General features: G+C 41.3%; 1 protein-coding gene across 1 annotated transcript in view; it reads left to right on the top strand.

The window, feature by feature from the left end:
- The window catches only part of il12rb2 (interleukin 12 receptor, beta 2a), a 74,181-nt gene that overhangs the window by 35,223 nt on the left and 21,105 nt on the right, over nt 1-17,853 (top strand). The gene's annotated exons all lie outside the window — the stretch shown is intronic.

Genomic DNA, 17,853 nt, shown 5'->3' with positions numbered 1-17,853 from the left:
CATTTTCATCCTCAGAACTTCCACTCACTAGATTATTTTTGTATGTTTCACACCATTCACTGTAAGCTCTAGGGTCTGTGATGTGTGAAAATCTCAGGAGATCAGCAGTTTCTGAGATACTCATACCAACCTGTCTGGCACAAGCAATCATTCCATGGTCCAAATCTCTTAGACCACATTTTTTTCCACATTCTGATGTTTGGTCAGAAGAACAACTGAACCTCTTGACCATGTCTGCGTGCTTTTATGCATTGAGTTGCTGCCACGTGATCGGCTGAATAGATATTTGCATTAACGAGCGGGTGTACCTAATAAAGTGGCCTCTGATCTAGGTCACTGATGAGGAAGCTGTCAAGCTGAGGTCATTATCCCTGTTAGTGGTTACCTTTACTGTAGTTTTGCTACTCTTTCTATGTCCTCCATAGCCAATGACATCACATCAAAATCACAAAGCCTACTGCAGTTCAATTCCACTCTCTTTTGTTGAATGCTACAGAGGCATTCTTCAGATAAGAGTGCTGAAAATGCTAGCAGGTCAGGAAGTTAAACAGAGTTGACATCTCAGGTCTAAAATTATTCCGTTTACAGTTACACAAGCAATGGAAAGCTATGCGTTTTCACAAGCTCACACTGAACAATAAAATGCTGATGAGCTGGAAAGGGTTGTCAGCAAAACCCACAGAACCATGGTTGAAGTCAACCCTGTATCTTCAATATTTACTGTGTGAAGTTAATCTGCAGTATGTTCTATAACAACTGTTTCCAAAACTGACAAAATTCAAAAGTGCTTCATCAGTTTAGAAATATTTTGAGATACCCAGGGACTGTAAAAATTGATCTGCCAGTCAGGAATAAGCCTCGTTATTCCTTCAGGAACTGCCTTGAGGCTTGTTGTCTGCATCTGGCTGTCTTTGAGTGGAGTACACGCTGCATGTCCAGTCACTAAAATGTGCCCTTACACTTGTGCCCAGATATTTCCTGTAGCTACATCAAATTGAATGGTGCCAATGGAAGGAAGCCTTGGCTTTCTGGTGGATTTCTCCTGGGAGTCCTCCCCTCCTTTTTACACTGAGATTACTGAGGTATAATTGGTTGCTCGGACGATGAAAACTGTACCTTTGATTTTTACCTTAGCCATATTCTACATTAAACAACCTGAAAAAGGTCTTAGTCCAGTGGCCAATCCGGACACTGGAAGTTTTGAGGGGAGGGGATTTCACTCGGGTCCATTGCCTGTTTACAAAAGGCAGCAGTAGGTAAGAGCTTTGGCCAATGACCAATCAGTGTTTAGGATTGATTAGCAAGAGCAATTCAAAGAAAGGCAGGGGCAAGCGCAGCAGCCATCAACTGAGTGGACAGAGTCTGAGTGGTGATCTTGAGGCTTCAGCTCCTCAAGGCTTCCACAAACAGAACGTCAGTCAGAGAAAGCAAAAGAAAAGAAAAGCGCGAGGTTACGTTTTCTCCCCCCTCTTTATAACTTCTCAGCTAGGACAGTAGAGATGCCGGGCAGCTTGGTTGAATGCTCCACTTATGGGATGTGGGAAAAGCAGGGGGACATCCAGTGTCCCTGAAAAGTACAGCTGTGCGAAGAGCATCCAGTTGCAGTTTCTAACAATCCATGTTGAGGAGTTGGAGCTGGAACTGGATGAACTCCGGATCATTTGGGAGGCTGAGGGGGTGATAGATAGGACATATAGAGAGGTAGTTACACACGAGTTTCAGGTCACAGGAAACTGGGTGACAGTCAGGAAGGGGAATGGGGTTAAGGAGCCAGTACAGAGCACCCCGGTGGCCACCCTCCTCAACAACAGGTATATCACTTTGAGGGGTGGCCAAACAGAGGAAAGTCACAGTGAGTGGTCACCAGCACTGAGTCTGCCCCCGTGACTCAGAATGGAAAGTGGGAGAAGAGGCACAGAGGATTTGTTAGTTAGGAGAACAGACAAGGCTCTGTGGGTGAGAACGAAATTCCCAGATAGAATGTTGCCTCCCAGGTTCCAGGGTCTGGGATATCTCAGTTCAAATCCTGAGGCATTCTTAAGTGGGAGGGTGAACAGCCAGAGGTCACGGTCCATGTAGGTACCAATGACATAGGCAGGACAAGTGATGAGCTTCTGCATAGGGACTTCAGGGAGTTAGACGTGAGGTAAAGGCAGGACCCACAGGGATGTGATCTCAGGATTGCTACCCATGCTGTGTGCTAGTGAGGCTAGAATTAGAAAGATTATTCAGTTTAATATGTGGTTAAGGAGTTGGTGTAGGAGGGAAGGCATAAGATTTTTGGATCCTTTGACTCTCTTCCAGAGAAGGTAGGACCTATAGAAAAGGGACAGTTTGCATCTGAACTGGAGGGGGACTAATTTTCTGGTGGGAAGGTTTGTTAATGCTGCACGGTAGAGTTAAACTAGAGTTGCAGGGGGATGGGAACCAGAGTGCCGGAACAGTTAGTGCAGTGGTTATGGAGGCAGATGTTGGTAAGATCTCAGACAAAGTCAAGAATCAAAAGGCTGAACATGGTGCAGCTAGTGCTCTGAGCTGCGTGTGTCTCAATGCAGGAATTATTGTAGGAAAGATGGTTGATAGTGCTGAAGGTGAGGTAGCTGGCTTAGAAACAGAGTCAATGGGTAGTGAGGAGAGGCTGTTAATAGAGCAAAGTTGCAGTCAACAGGATGAGTTGCAATGTAAAAGGGCAGACAATATCAAAAAAGGTGAATACAGGACTGAAGTTGTTATATTTAAATGATTGCAGTGTTTGGAATAAGATAGATTAACTTGCAGCACAGTTGCAGATCGGCAAGTATGACGTAATCATGGCTGAAAGAAGATTCTAGTTGGGAGTTTAATGTCCAAGGGTACACATTGTATTGAAAGGACAGGCAGGAAGACAGAGGGGATTGGTCTGTTGGTAAAAATTGAAATTAGATCATTAAAAAGAAGTGACATAAGGTCAGAAGGCATTGAATCATTGTGACTAGAGCTAAGGAACTGCAAGAATAAAAATTGAATTGAATTGAGTTGACTTTATTACTTACATCCTTCACATACATGAGGAGTAGAAATCTTTACGTTATGTCTCCGTCTAAATGTGCAATGTGCAATCATAGTAATTTATAATAATTTTTAATAAATGGAACAGTCAATGTAACATAGAAATACACTCAAATCAACGTGAGTTAATCAGTCTGAGCGCCTGGTGGAAGAAGCTGTCCCGGAACCTGTTGGTCCTGGCTTTTATGCTGCGGTACCATTTCCTGGATGATAGCAACTGGAGTAGATTGTGGTTGGGATGACTCGGGTGTCCAATGATCCTTTGAGCCCTTCTTTCAGACCAGTCTTTGTAAATGCCCTGAATGATGAGAAGTTCACAACTACAGATGCGCTGGGCTGTCCGCACCACTCTCTGCAGAGTCCTGCGCTTAAGGGAGGTCAAAAAGACCTTGATGGGAGTTGTATACAAACCCCCAAACAGTGTTAAGGATGTGGTCTACAAATTAAGCGGGAGATAGAAAATGGATGTCAAAAGGGAAATGTTACAATAGTCATGGAGATTTCTATATACAGATAGATTGGGAAAATCAAATTGATGCTGTATTCCAAGAAAGGGAACTTGTAAGGTGCCTAAGAGATGGCTTTCTAGAGCAGCTTGTGGTTGAGCCCACTAGGGAATCAGATATTCTGGATTGGGAGTTGTACAATGAACCAGAATTGATTAGAGAGCTTAAGAAAACGGAACTCTTAGTGGAGTGATCACAATATGATCAAATTCACCCAGAAATTAGAGAAGGAGAAGCTAAAGTCAGATGTATCATTATTACAGTGGAGGAAAGGAAATTACAGAGGCATGAGAGAGAAGCTGTGGTTTCTACATTCTATGGTTTCCACATCCTTCCTATAGTGAGCTGACTAGAAATGAGCACAGTACTCCAACCGGGGTCTGACCAGGGTCCTGCAACATTATAGCTGCAACATTACCTCTTGGCTCTTAAACTCAATCCCACGGTTGATGAAAACAAATACACCGTATGCCTTCTTAACCACAGAGTAAACCTGCGCAGCAGCTTTGAGCGTCCTATGGACTCGGACCCCAAGATCCCTCTGATTCTCCACACTGCCAAGAGTCTTACCATTAATACTATATTCTGCCATCAGATTTGACCTACCAAAATGAACCACCTCATACTGATCTGGGTTAAACTCCATCAGCCAATTTCCAGGGAGACTTACTCAAGAAAATCTAATTTAGAAATGTGATTTTTTTAAATATAAAGATTTAACACTGCAATGCTTCAGGGACAAAGATGCAAAGAAATCTTCATGATCAAGGCACCCAGACGCAGGATGAATTTGTTTCCTCTCAGCCATCCTTAGACACTCCACCAGGGATCGATAGGACTTCCAGTGTCAGCATCGTCTGGAATCATTCAGGAGTGACAAACATGTTTCAACAGTCAGGGAAATGTGAGAAGGCTGCGGTACAACAGAATAACCAGGAAAGTGAAAGTATTGTGGATGAGAGGAGGGGATGAGAGATTGTTTAATGTCATTTCCAGTACACAAGTGTAAAGGAGAATGAAATTATTGTTACTCTCAGCACAAAAAAAGCCAAACACAATAACAAAAATGCACATATAGTCATACACAATATAGAATCAATGTATAGAAGCTGCATTCATAAAATGACTCTTGGTACAGGAATGTCTGTACACAAGGTGACAGACAGGAAATGATGAAGTAGTGGTGGGGGTGGTGCGTGGAGCAGTGGGTTAGTGAGTGAACATGTTGCTCAGCCTTAATGCTTGGGGAAAGTAACTGTTTTTGAGTCTGGTGGCCCATGTACTCTGATGCCCTGACCGATCAGGAAGCTATCAACCTCTGCTTTAAATATACACACGGATTTGGTCTCCACTGCAGTCTGTGGCAGAGCATTCCACAGATTCACTACTCTCTGGCTAAAAAACATTCCTCCTTACCTCTGTTCTAAAAGGTTGCCCCTCAATTTTAAGACTGTGCCCTCTGGTTCTGGATGCCCCCCCACTGGAGGAAACATCCTCTTCACATCCACCTTATCTAGTCCTTTCAAAATTCGGTTGGTTTCAATCAGATTCCCCCCAGCCCACCCACCCCTGCATTCTTCTAAATTCCAGTGAGTACAAGCCCAAAGCTGTCAAACGCTCCTCATATGTTAACCCTTCATTCCCGGAATCATCCTCGTGAAACTCCTCTGGAATCTCTCCAATGACAGCACATCCTTTCTGAGATATGGAGCACAAAACAGTTGACAATACTCCAAATGCGGCCCTACTAATGCTCTATAAAGCCCTAGCGTTATTTCCTTGATATTCCCCTTGAAATAAATGTCTACATTGTATTTTCCTTCTTTACCACAGACTCAACCAGTAAATTAACCTTCTGGGAGTCTTGCACGAGGACTCCTAGGTCACGCGGTACCTCTGATGTTTGAATTTTCTCCTCGTTTAGATAATTCTCTGCACTACTGTTACTTTCACCAAACTGCATTATCATATATTTCCCAACACTGTACTCCATCTGCCACTTCTTTGCCCATTCTTCCAATTTGACTGAGTCCTGCTGCAGTCCCATTGTATGGTTATGCACTTTGGTAGAGGAAAGGAAAGACCATAAAACCATAAGATATAGGAGCAGAAGCAGGCCATTCGGTCCATCAAGTCTGCTCTGCCATTCAATCATGGGCTGATTCAATTCTTCCAGTCATCCCCACTCCCCTGCCTTCTCCCCATACCCTTTGATGTCCTGGCTAATCAAGAACCTATCTATCTCTGCCTTAAATGCACCCAATGACTTGGCCTCCACAGCTGCTTATGGCAACAAATTCCACAGATTTACCACCCTCTGACTAAATTAATTTCTCCGCATCTCTGTTCTAAACGGACATCCTTCAATCCTGAAGTCGTGCCCTCTTGTCCTAGAATCCCCTACCATGGGAAATAACTTTGCCATATCTAATCTGTTCAGGCCTTTTAACATTCAGAATGTTTCAATGAGATGCCCCCTCATTCTCCTGAACTCCAGGGAATACAGCCCAAGAACTGCCAGACTTTCCTCATACAGTAACCCTTTCATTCCTGGAATCATTCTCGTGAATCTTATTTATCCACCCTCAGACCATTAAGCTTCCTAAGCAGCTTCTCAGTCGTAATTATCACTGCACATACTTCACACTACCCTGACACTCCTGAATGTCCGGTATACTGCAGATGTCTTCCACTGTGAAGACTGATGCAAAATGCACATTCAGTTCTTCTGCCATCCCTGCGTCTCCCATTACAATATCTCCAGCATCATTTTCTATTCGTCTTGTATCTACCCTCAACTCTCTTTTATGCTTTATATACTTAAAAAAAACTTTTAGTATCTTCTTTGATATTAGTTGCCAGTTTCCTTCCTTAATTCATCTTTTCCTTCCTAATCACCTTCTTAGTTTCCTTTTGCAAGTCTTTAAAAGCTTCTAAATCCTCTATGTGCCCAGTAGCTTTGGCTTTCTTGTATGCCCTCTCTTTTACTTTTACTTTGGCTCTGACTTCACTTGTTAGCCATGGTAGTGTCCTTCTTCCATTCAAAATTTTCTTCTCACTTGGAATATATCTGTCTTGCATTTCCCTCACTTTTTGCAGAAACTCCAGCCATTGCTGCTCTGCTGTCCTTCCTGCTAGTGTCCCTTTCCAGTCAACTTTGGCCAGTTCCCCTCTCATGCCATTGTAATTTGCTTTATTCCATTGAAATACCGACACATTGGAATTTAGTTTCTCCTTCTCAAATTTCAAAGTGAACTCGATCATATTGTGATCACTGTTCCCTAAGGGTTCCTTAACCATAAGCTCTTTTATCATCTCCAGATCATTGCACATTACCCAATCCAGCACAACCGATCCCCTAGAGGGCTCAACAACAAGCTGTTCTAAAAAGCCATCCCTTAGATGTTCCACAAGTTCTCTCTCTTGAGGTCCAGGACTGGCCTGGTTTTTCCAATCCACTTTCATGTTAAAATCCCCAAAGATTATCATGACATTGCCCTTCTGACACGTCTTTTCAGTCTCCTGCTGTAATTTGTAATCCACATCCCGGCTGCTGTTTGGAGGCCTGTATACAACTGCCATTAGGGTCCTTTTACCCTTGCCATTTCGGAACTCAACCCATAGAGACTCTACACCTTCTGATCCTATGTCATCCCTTTCTATTGTTTTAATATTATTTCTTATATACAGGACCACACCACCCCCTCTGCCTACTAACCTATCTTTCTGATACACTGTATATCCTTGGACGATCAGCTCCTGATAGCAGCCATCCTTTAGCCAAGTTTCAGAGATGGCTGCAACGTCATTCTTGCCAATCTGTAGCTGAATTTCAAGATCATCCATTTTATTTCTTATGTTGTGTGCATTCGAATATAACACTTCCAGTCCAGTATTTGTTGCTTTCTGCTCTAACTGCACCACGCCTCTATTGCCCTGTAAATCATGCCACTGGCTGCAGTTATGCCTCATCTCCTGCCCGTCCTTTCTATCATGTCTGTTGCACGTTATCTTTGATTTATTTCTGTTTCCCCCTTCCTCAGCCCTATCACTCTGGTTCCCATTCCCCTGCCGAATTAGTTTAAACCTTCCCTAAAAGTTATATTAAACTGCTTTTCTGTCTTCTATTATGTCTGCTAGGATATTGGACCCCTTTGGGTTCAGGTGTAACCCGTCCTTTTTGTACAGGTCGTACCTCCCCCCCTCCAGAAGAGGCCTCAGTGATCCAGGAACCCAAAGCCCTGCCCCTACAATCTCTCAGTCTCGCATCAATATGCCTGATCACGCTATTCTTGCGTTCGTTAGCACGTGGCACAGGCAGCAATCCTGAGATTACTACACTGGAGGTCCTGCTTCTCAGCTTCCTACCCATCTCCCTGAATTCTCTCTCCAGAACCTCCTCCCCTGTTCCACCAATGTCATTGGTACCAACCAGTACCAACACTTCTGCCCCTTCACCCTCTCCCTTCGGTATACTCTGCACCCATTCCGAGACATCCCATACCCACGCACCTGGGAGGCAACACAACATCTCTATCAGGCTGACAGAACCTTCAGAAAGGTTTGACTACATTCGAAATGGAGAGAAAACACAAAAAAAAACTGAGGTGCAAAGGGATTTGGGAGGCCTTGTGCAGTATTCCCTAAAGGTTCGTTTGCAGCTTGAGCCTGTAGTGAGGAAGCCAAATGCAATGGTAGCATTCATTTCAAGAGGACTAGACTATAAAACCAAAGATGTAATGTCGAGACTTAATACAGCATTGTTGAGTTCTCACTTGGCATATTGTGAGCAGTTTTGGTCCCCTTATCTTAGAAAGAATGTGCTGAAACTGGGGACGGTTGAAAGGAGGTTCACAAAAATTATTCCAGGATTGAAAGGCTTGTCAAATGAAGAGTGAAGGAATTCAGAAGAGGGAGGGGTGACCTCATTGAAACCTATCGAATAGGGCAAGGCCTTGACAGAGTGGGTGTGGACAGGATATTTCCTGTGGTGGGAGAGTCTAAGACCAGAGGACACAGTCTCAGAATAAATGGGCATCTTTTTAGAATGGACATGAGGAGGAATTTCTTTAGACAGAGAGTGGTGACTCTGGAATTTTTGCCACAGGCAGCTGTGGAGGCTCAGTCTTTATCTATTGTATATTTAAGGCAGAGATTGATAGATTCTTGATTGCTTCAGGGTGTGAAGGGACACTGGGAGAAGGCAGGATTTGGGGCCGAGAGGAAAACTGGATCAGCCATGATGAAATGGCAGAGCAGACTCGATGGGCCAAATGGCCTACTTATGCCCCTCTTTCTTATGGTCTTATATCTGGTGTTCTAATTCAGGTACGACTACAAGACAACGGAAATAGGCCTTTCAGCCCATCAAGTCTGTTCCACCATTTCATCATGGCTGACCACTTCCTTCTCGAACCCTTCTTCTACATTCTCCCCGTAACCTTTCATGCCCTGACTAATCAGAATCCAAATCAGTTCTAATATCACTGGCACACGTCATGAAATTTATTAACTTTATGGCAGCAGTATAATGGAATAAATGATAAACTAAATTACAATAAGTGTATATGTCTATTAAATAGTTAAGTAGTGCAAGAAAATAAAAGAAGTAAATGTAGTGAGATAGTGTTCATGGGTTCAATATCTATTTAGAAGTCAGATGGCAGAGGGGAGGAATCACTGAGTGTGTGCCTTCAGGCTTCTGTGCCAGTGTGAAGAGGGCATGTCCTGGGTAGTGTGGATCCTTAATGATGGATGCCACCTTCCTAAGGCATCACTCCTTCAAGATGTCTTGGATACTCTGGCAGCTGGTACCCATGATGGAGCTGAATACTGCAACCTACTTCAATCTTATGCAGTATCTCCCCCACCCCCCCACCATTACAGATAGTGATGCAGCCAGTCAGAATGCTCTCCAAAGTACATTTGCAGAAGTTTTTAATTGCTTTAGTTGACAAACTCTGAATGAAATACAGCTGCAGTCTTGCCTTCTTTATAGCTGCATCAATATGTTGCATCCAGGTTAGGTCCTCAGAGATATTGACACCCCAGAATTTGAAATTGCTCACTCTTGCCACTTCTGATCCCTGTATGAGGATTGGTTTGTGTTCCAACGTCTTATCCTTCCTGAAGTCCACAATCTTTGGTCTGGCAACAAAATCCACAGATTCGCCACCCTCTGGCTAAAGAAATTCCTCCTCATCTCCATTCCAAATCGACATCCCTCTATTCCAAGACTGTGCCCTCTGGCCCTAGGAAACATCCTCTCCACATCCACCCTGTCATTTCGATTGATTTCAATGAGATCCCCCCCCCCCCCCACCATGCTTCTAAATTCAAGCAGGTGAAGCCAAGAGCCGTTATTCGCTCCTCATACAATGGCCTTTTCATTCCTGGAAACATTCGTGGGACCCTCCGCTGAATGCCTCGCTGAACTGCTCACAATACTCCATGAGGCCTCACCAGTGCCTTATAAAGCCTCAGAATTACATCCTTGCTCGTATATTCACGTCCTCCCAAAATAAATTCTAATATTCCATTTTCCTTTGTCACTAGTGACTCAACCTGTAAATTAACCTTTAGGGAATCCTGCAAGAGCATTCCCAAGTCTGTTTGCACTTTGGATTTTTGAATTTCCTCCCCATGTAGAAAATACTCTGGATTTATTCTGCCTACCAAAGTGCATGACCATACATTTTCTGACACTGTATTCCAATTGTCATTTCTTTACCCATTCTCCTTATTTGTCCAAGTTGCTCTGCAGCCTCCCTGTTTCCTCAACACAACCTGCACCTCCAACTATCTTTGTATCATCTGCAAACTTGGTCACAAAGCCATGAATTCTATCACCCAAATCACTGGAATGCAATATAAAAAGTAGCTGTCCCCACACAGACCTCTGTGGAATACCACTAGGCACCAGCAGCCAACCCTTTCTTCCCACTGTTTGCCTCCTGCCAATCAGCCAATGCTCTATCCAGACTTGTATCTTTCCTGTAATAGCTTGTGCTCTTACTTAGCAGCCTCATGTGTGGCACCTGTCAAAGTCCTTCTGAAAATCCAAGTATGCAATATCCACCAACTCTCCTTTGTCTCTCTTGCTTGTTATTTCCTCAAAGAATTTCTAACAAATTTGTTGTGCAAGATTTCCCCTTAATAAACCATAGGAATTGATGCACCAGCAATAACTCTCAGAGACGTGAGGCAAGAGATAGCCTTTTATTAGCTGGAAGAGAGCACTGTCAGCAGCAAGAGACCATCACACAACATCCTGGAGACTGAGGGAGGAGCAGTGCCTCCAATCGCCTTTATACAGGGGTCTGTGGGAGGAGCCACAGGAGCAGTCAGCGGGGGGGGGGGGTGTCCAGATGGGTATATGTAGTTCACCACACTAACTCTGGCCTATTTTATCATGTGCTTCAAAGAACCCCGAAACCCCATCCTTAACAAGAGACTCCCAAGATTTTCCCAGCCACTGAGGTCAGGCTAACTGATATATACTTTCCTTTCTTCTGCCTCTTTCCCTTCCTTAAAGAGTGGAATGACATTTGCAAATTACCAGTCCTCTGGAACCATAACAGCATCTATTGATTATTGACAGATCATTACTAATGCCTCCACAATCTCTTCAGCTACCTCCTTCAGCAACCTGGTGTGTAGTCCATGTGGTCCAGGTGACTTATCTACCTATAGACCTTTCAGTTTCCCAAGGAGCTTCTCCCTAGTAATAGCAACTGCACTCACTTCTGCTCCCTGACACTTGAACTTCCTGCAACTGCTAGTGTCTTCCATAGTGAAGACTGATGCAAAATACTTATTCAGTTCATCTGCCATTTCCTTGTCCCCCATTATTGCTACTCCACCATCATTTTCCAGCAGTCCAATATTTACTCTCGTCTCTCTTTTATTCTTCATATATAGCTAAAAAAAATTCTGTTAAAACTTTTGTTATTCTCCGTGATATTTTTAGCTAGCTTCCCTTCATATTTCATCTTTTCCACCCTATGGCTCTTCTAGTTACATTCCGTTGGTTTTTAAAAGTTTCCCAGTCTCTAACTTCCCACTAATTTTTGTTATATTATCTGCCCTCTCTTTTGCTTTTATATTGGTTTTGATTTCCCTTGTCAGCAACGGTTGCTTCATCCTGCCTTTAGAATACTTCTTCTTTTGGATGTATATATCCTTCAATTTCCAAATTGCTCCCAGAAACTCCAGCCATTGCTGTCCTGCAATCATCTCTGCTTGTGTCTCCTACAAATCAATTTTGGCCAGCTCCTCTCTCATGCCTCTGTGATTCCGTTTACTCCATTGTAATACTGATACATCTGACTTTAGCTTCTTCCTCTCAGATTACAGGGTGAATTTTATTATATTCAGATCACTGCCTCCTAAGGGTTCCTTTACTTAAGTTCCCTAATCAAATCCAGTTCATTACACAACACCCAATCCAGCATAGCTGATCCCCTAGTAGGCTCAATCACAAGCTACCATAAAAAACCATCTTGTAGGCATTCTACAAATGTTCTCCCTTGGGATCCGACACCAACCAATTTTCCAAATCTACCTGCATATTGAAATCCCCCATAACTATCGGAACATCGCCCTTTTGATGTGGTGTTTTTATCTCCATATCCTGGCTGCTGTTTGGAGGTCTGTATATATCCCAACAGGGTCTTTTTACCCTTGCAATTTCTTAACTCTACCCACAACTCTACCCTTCAACATCTTCTGATACTATGTCACATCTTTCTAAAGATTTGATTTCATTTTTTACCAACAGAATCACACCATCCCACTGCCTACCTGTCTGTCCTTTCAATTCTAAGGTGTTGTTTCAGAATAAATTTGCACTCAAAGGTTTGGATTTGATTTTAACCCAAATTCTGCGGCTTTCATTATCATGTTTTACTGTTCTTTGGCATTAACTTGTGAAAATACGTAGTTTTTTTTACTGCAGCAGTTATTGAAAACAGCTGTTGTTTTATCTACAAAGTAGGGCTAATTTGGTCACAGTAAAAATTGAAAAAAATGTCTATTTGCTTTATCAAATCTGTTGCGTCTAAACTTTTTAGACTCAAGCACTCAATGCAATTCACATAGTCACATGTCAGATTTGGCTAAGTTTCAACAAATTAAAGATCTGTAACTTTCTCTATCCTCTCTCCCTCCACAACCTTGACAGTAATTCAGTAGGCTTTCAATATGTCATCTGAGGGTAAATCTGTTCAACAGTAATGAATACTTTCTGTAGCAGGTAATTGATTGCAAAAAAAAACTTGTACCCAGGGAAAAAAGATAAATCTTTACTCCCAGAATAATTTTTCCTAATTTGTAAATATCTAAAAAAATTAGATTTAGGTAACTCAAATTTGTTGGAAAGTTGGTCGAAAGACATCAAACTACCTTCAAAGAAAAGATCACGAAAACATTTTATACCTTTCCTTTTCCATATGCTAAAGGCTTGATCTGTCAAAGAAGGTTTGAAAAAAAAATTAAGTAAAATAGGGCTATCAAGAACAAAGTTTTTCAGAGTAAAAAATTTACGAAATTGAAACCAAATTCGTAATGTATGTTTGACAACAGGATTAGATATCTGTTTATTAAATTTAACTAAATCGGCAGAAAGAGAAGAACCCAGAACGGAGAATAGAGAATATCCCTGTGCCTCATTGCATTCTAAATTTACCCACTGTGGGCACAATGGTGAATCCAAATCTGATTTCCAATACATTAAGTTACAAATATTATTCGCCCAATAGTAAAATCTAAGGTTAGGTAGAGCTAAACCACCATCTTTTTTAGATTTTTGTAATTGCCTTTTACTTAACCTAGGATTTTTATTTTGCCACACAAATGAAGAAATTTTTGAATCAATGTTATCAAAAAAAGATTTAGGAATAAAAATTGGTAAAGCTTGAAATAAATATAAAAATTTCAGTAGAATCATCATTTTAATAGCATTAATCCGACCAACTAATGATAAGGATAAGGGAGACCATCTTGTAGTAAGTTAGAAATTTAGAAATTTTTTACATAAAATTCTACCATCCTTCCCCAATTCAACTTCAATGGACTTTTTAGGTATGATTTTTACCTTAAATCCCTATCAGAAGGGATTAGTAGCTTTTATTTATAATATGATTATGAAGATACAACCAGAAATATCAGGTAGAATTAAACAAGAATGGGAAAAAGAACTTCAATATAATATATCAATAGAAAAATGGGAAAAAAATTTACAAATGGTTAATTCTTCTTCTATATGTGCTAAACATGCTTTAATACAATTTAAAATTGTACATAGAGCTCATATGTCTAAAGATAAGCTTGCTCGATTCTATTCTCATATTAACCCTCAATGTGACAGATGTCATTCAGATGTGGCTTCATTGACCCACATGTTTTGGTCATGTCCCACTTTACATAACTATTGGAAGGACATATTTGCTACCATTTCCTCAGTTTGGAATATCGATTTACAACCTCATTTTATTACTGCAATTTTTGGTATACCAAATGAAGATGATAATCAGTTTTCCCCTTCAATTAGACGAATGATTGCTTTTGTAACATTAATGGCCAGAAGGTCTATATTACAAAATTGGAAAGAAGTAAATCTTCCTACCACGTTCCAGTGGTTCTCTCAAACTACTTCTTTTCTGAGCTTGGAAAAAATTAGAAGCACTATTTTTGACTCATCAATTAAATTTGAAGAAACTTGGGGACCGTTCATTCGACATTTTCATATGAATTAATTTGGCCTTTTTCAGACCTTCTCTTTACTTATCCTTTTTCAGGTATGGAGTTCCGGAGTTTTTGGCACTATCATATACAAATAAACTGTTATTATTGCCCATGTTAGTTTAGTTTAGTATTTTTTTTTATATTTTTTGCCTGTATTTTTATAATTTTTTCTTTTTCCTTTGATGATTATTTTTATTTTTTTTTCATATAATTATTACAGACTTGATTGACAATGTACTATGTTTATATGTTGATATTTTAATAGGATATTGTTATCCTACCACTAATTCAATTTCAAGTCTTATGCATTTATAACCTATTTATTATTATATTATGTTTCTTTTATATATGAAAATTCAATAAAAAGATTGAAAAAGAAGAAGAATAATTTTTCCTGAGTCCCAATAATTTTACCCTTAATATTCACTCATAGACTATAAGAGATAGGAGCAGAATTAGGCCATTCAGCCTATCAAATATATTCTGCCATTCCATCATGGCTGATTTGTTTTCCCTCTCAACCCCATTGTCCTGCCTTCTCCCCATAACCATTAATGCCCTTACTAATCAAGAACCTATCAACTCTGCTTTAAATATACCCAATAATTTTGTCTCCACAGATTCACTACACTTTAGCTTAAGGAATTCTTTGTGTTTATGGCCATGCCCATCTCTCTACTATATTCCATCTGCCACTTCTTTGACCATTCTTCTAATCTGTCCAAGTCCTTCTACAGACTCTCTGCTTCCCCTCCACCTACCTTTGCATCATTCACAAACATGGGCACAAAGCCATCAATTCAGACATCCAGATCGTAAACATTTAGTGTGAAAATTAGTGGCCCCAACACTGACCCCTGCAGGACCCCACCAGTAATGAGCACCCAACCAGAAAAGGCCCTCTTTATTCCCACTCTCTGCCTTCTGCCAGTCAGCCAATCTTCTATGCTAGTATCTTTCCTGTAATACTGTAGGTTCTTATTTAACAGCCTCATGTGCAGTACATTGTCAAAGAACCAAAAATCCAAGGAAACAACATCCACTAATCTTTGTCTATTCTGCCAGTTATTTCCTCAAAGAATTACAAAAGATTTTTTCAGCGAACATGCGCATCTATAGTTGTATTAAGCTGTAAACTTCAATCCTATTTGTAGACTGTTACTGGGTTTTTATAATGTTGATCAATTGAATTACAGCAGTGGCTGAAAGTCCATTTCTGATATCCAATAATCCGCAACGTATTTGCTGCTTGAGCCTTACAATCTTTATGTATGTAATTTTTCTAAATCCTCACAACTTGAATTCAGTTCGTTTTTTAGGTTAGCTTTCCATATCTCTTATTAGAGTTCAGTATTGTTCTTTTAAGGTAAAATAAATCCTACTATGGATAAAACAATCTTGTCAGCTGGGGATATTTGCCAATTAATTCTTCATTCCATGTGCTTTTGAATTTTGAATTGGGCAAAAGGCCCATTAGATGATGCCAGAGAGAAGTGTAAGAACAGAACTAAATTTAGAAAGAGAACAATTATAAAATATTTTTTTTTATTTGATTGAGTTTGCTAAGTCCAAGTTTGAGCAGAATGAACGGTGAACACAGGTATGAAAAACAACATTGCTTAAAGCTGGAAAGAATGAAAGAAATATTGTAATGGGAAAGTGACATCCAAATACATGCTGTTTTCAAAACCCTTATGGTCTGAAGTGGTCTATTTAGAGTTGATTGTGCTGATTTGGATGCAGTCTAATGCCTATAGAAACAGTTTTATTTTAACCAGTAAATCAAGATCATGATTACATACTCAGAATCATTTTCTCATTCCACAACAGAAGGAGATGGTACAATGGCATAGTAGTAGAACCACTGCCTCATGGCACCAAGACCTGGGTTCAGGCTGTCCATTGCGTACGGTCCATGTGGACCCTTAGAGCACCACAGCACAGAAACAGGCCCATCTAGTCCATATCAAACTATTATTCTGCCTAGTCACATCGACCTGCATCTGAACCATAGCCCTCCATCTCCACTCCCATCCATGTTCTTATCCTGAAGGTGTCCCGCAGATTCTCCTTAAATATTTAATCTTTGACCCTTAACCTATGATCTCTAGTTCTAGTCTCCTGCTTTGACAGTCTTCTTCACTGTGCACTACAGCCCCTAATCTTGGTGTCATCTGCAGATTTGCATAATTAATCCACTTTATCATCCAAATTGTTGATACAGATGACAGACAACACTGGATCCAACACTGACCCCTGCAGCACACGACTCGTTACCAGGCTCCAAGAGAGGCACCCACTCTCTAGCTTCTCCCACTAAGCCAATTTTCAATCCATGGGAGTCCGTGCAAACCTGCTATCATGAGCCACAAAACCAAATTATAATGGTACAAATTCAAACTGCTCAGTGCCAGTCTTGGTAGGTGTTATGCATTGCGTGGAGCTAGAGCAACAGTAGAGTGATATGATTAAACATTTTTACTGAGTCGTGTTGGTAATGGTACACACTGGGTGGCGCATACCGTGGGAAGTTCCAAAAGAGACTGCCGCTCACACACACAAGGCCCAGTCAGTTCACTGCACAATTGGTTGGCTGCATGTGCACTCACCACATTCTCACATTTGATCTGATACAGAAGAAGAGGTGCTTTCTATTTATAGACAGGAAGATTTCATGTTTACATCGGCTTCAATGGTCAATTCTGCCCCCTGGTTTTGCATTAGCTTAGAGGATTCTCACGCCAGTGTGTTTAAGACGACAAATGAAATCTCCCTCAAAAATTGTGATGGATGCACTGGGTTAAAGCAGTTATAGAGTCACAGTGTGCTACAGGACTTTCAGCCCATCTAGTCCGTACCAACCTAATCTTCTGCCTAGTCCCATCTACCTGCACCTGAACCAAATCCCTCCAAGTCTTTCCCATCCATATACCTTCTGTATCTAACCTTCCTCAGATGATATAATTGACCCCGTGTCTATCATTTCCACCGGTAGCTCAACCTATAACTTCTATTCTCACCGAACTTGAGGGGGGGGGGAGGCCTGCATGTGTTCACCCTCTCTGTGCCCCTCATTATCTTGTACACCTCTATAAGATCTCCCTCACTCACCTGCCCTCCAATGAATAAAGTCCTAACCTATTCACCCTTTCCCTATCACTCAGTCCTTCAGTCCTGGCAATTTCCTTACTCTTTCAGCCTTATTGATATCCTTCCTGTGGGTAGGTAACTACAATCGCACACAATACTTAAAATTTGATCTAAACATTACCTTATACAGGCTGGCATGATAGTGTAGTGGTTAGCACAATGCTTTGTAGTACAGTGACCAAGGTTCAATTCATTCCACTGTCTGTGAGGAGTTTGTACGTTCTCTGCATGGCTGCGTGGGTTTCCTCCAGGTGCTCTGGTTTCCACCACAGTCCAAAGACGTACCGGTTGATAGGTTAATTGGTCATTGTAAATTGTCCCATGATTAGGCCAAAGTTTAAACTGGGAGTTGCTGGGCAACGTGGCTGTAAGGACTGGAAGGGCCTATTCCATGCTGTATCCCAAT

The sequence above is a fragment of the Hypanus sabinus genome, chromosome 11 (genome assembly GCF_030144855.1).
Source record: "Hypanus sabinus isolate sHypSab1 chromosome 11, sHypSab1.hap1, whole genome shotgun sequence".
Lineage (NCBI taxonomy): Eukaryota > Metazoa > Chordata > Chondrichthyes > Myliobatiformes > Dasyatidae > Hypanus > Hypanus sabinus.
Note: the sequence above shows the minus strand (reverse complement) of the source record. Positions and strands in the feature narration are given on the sequence as shown.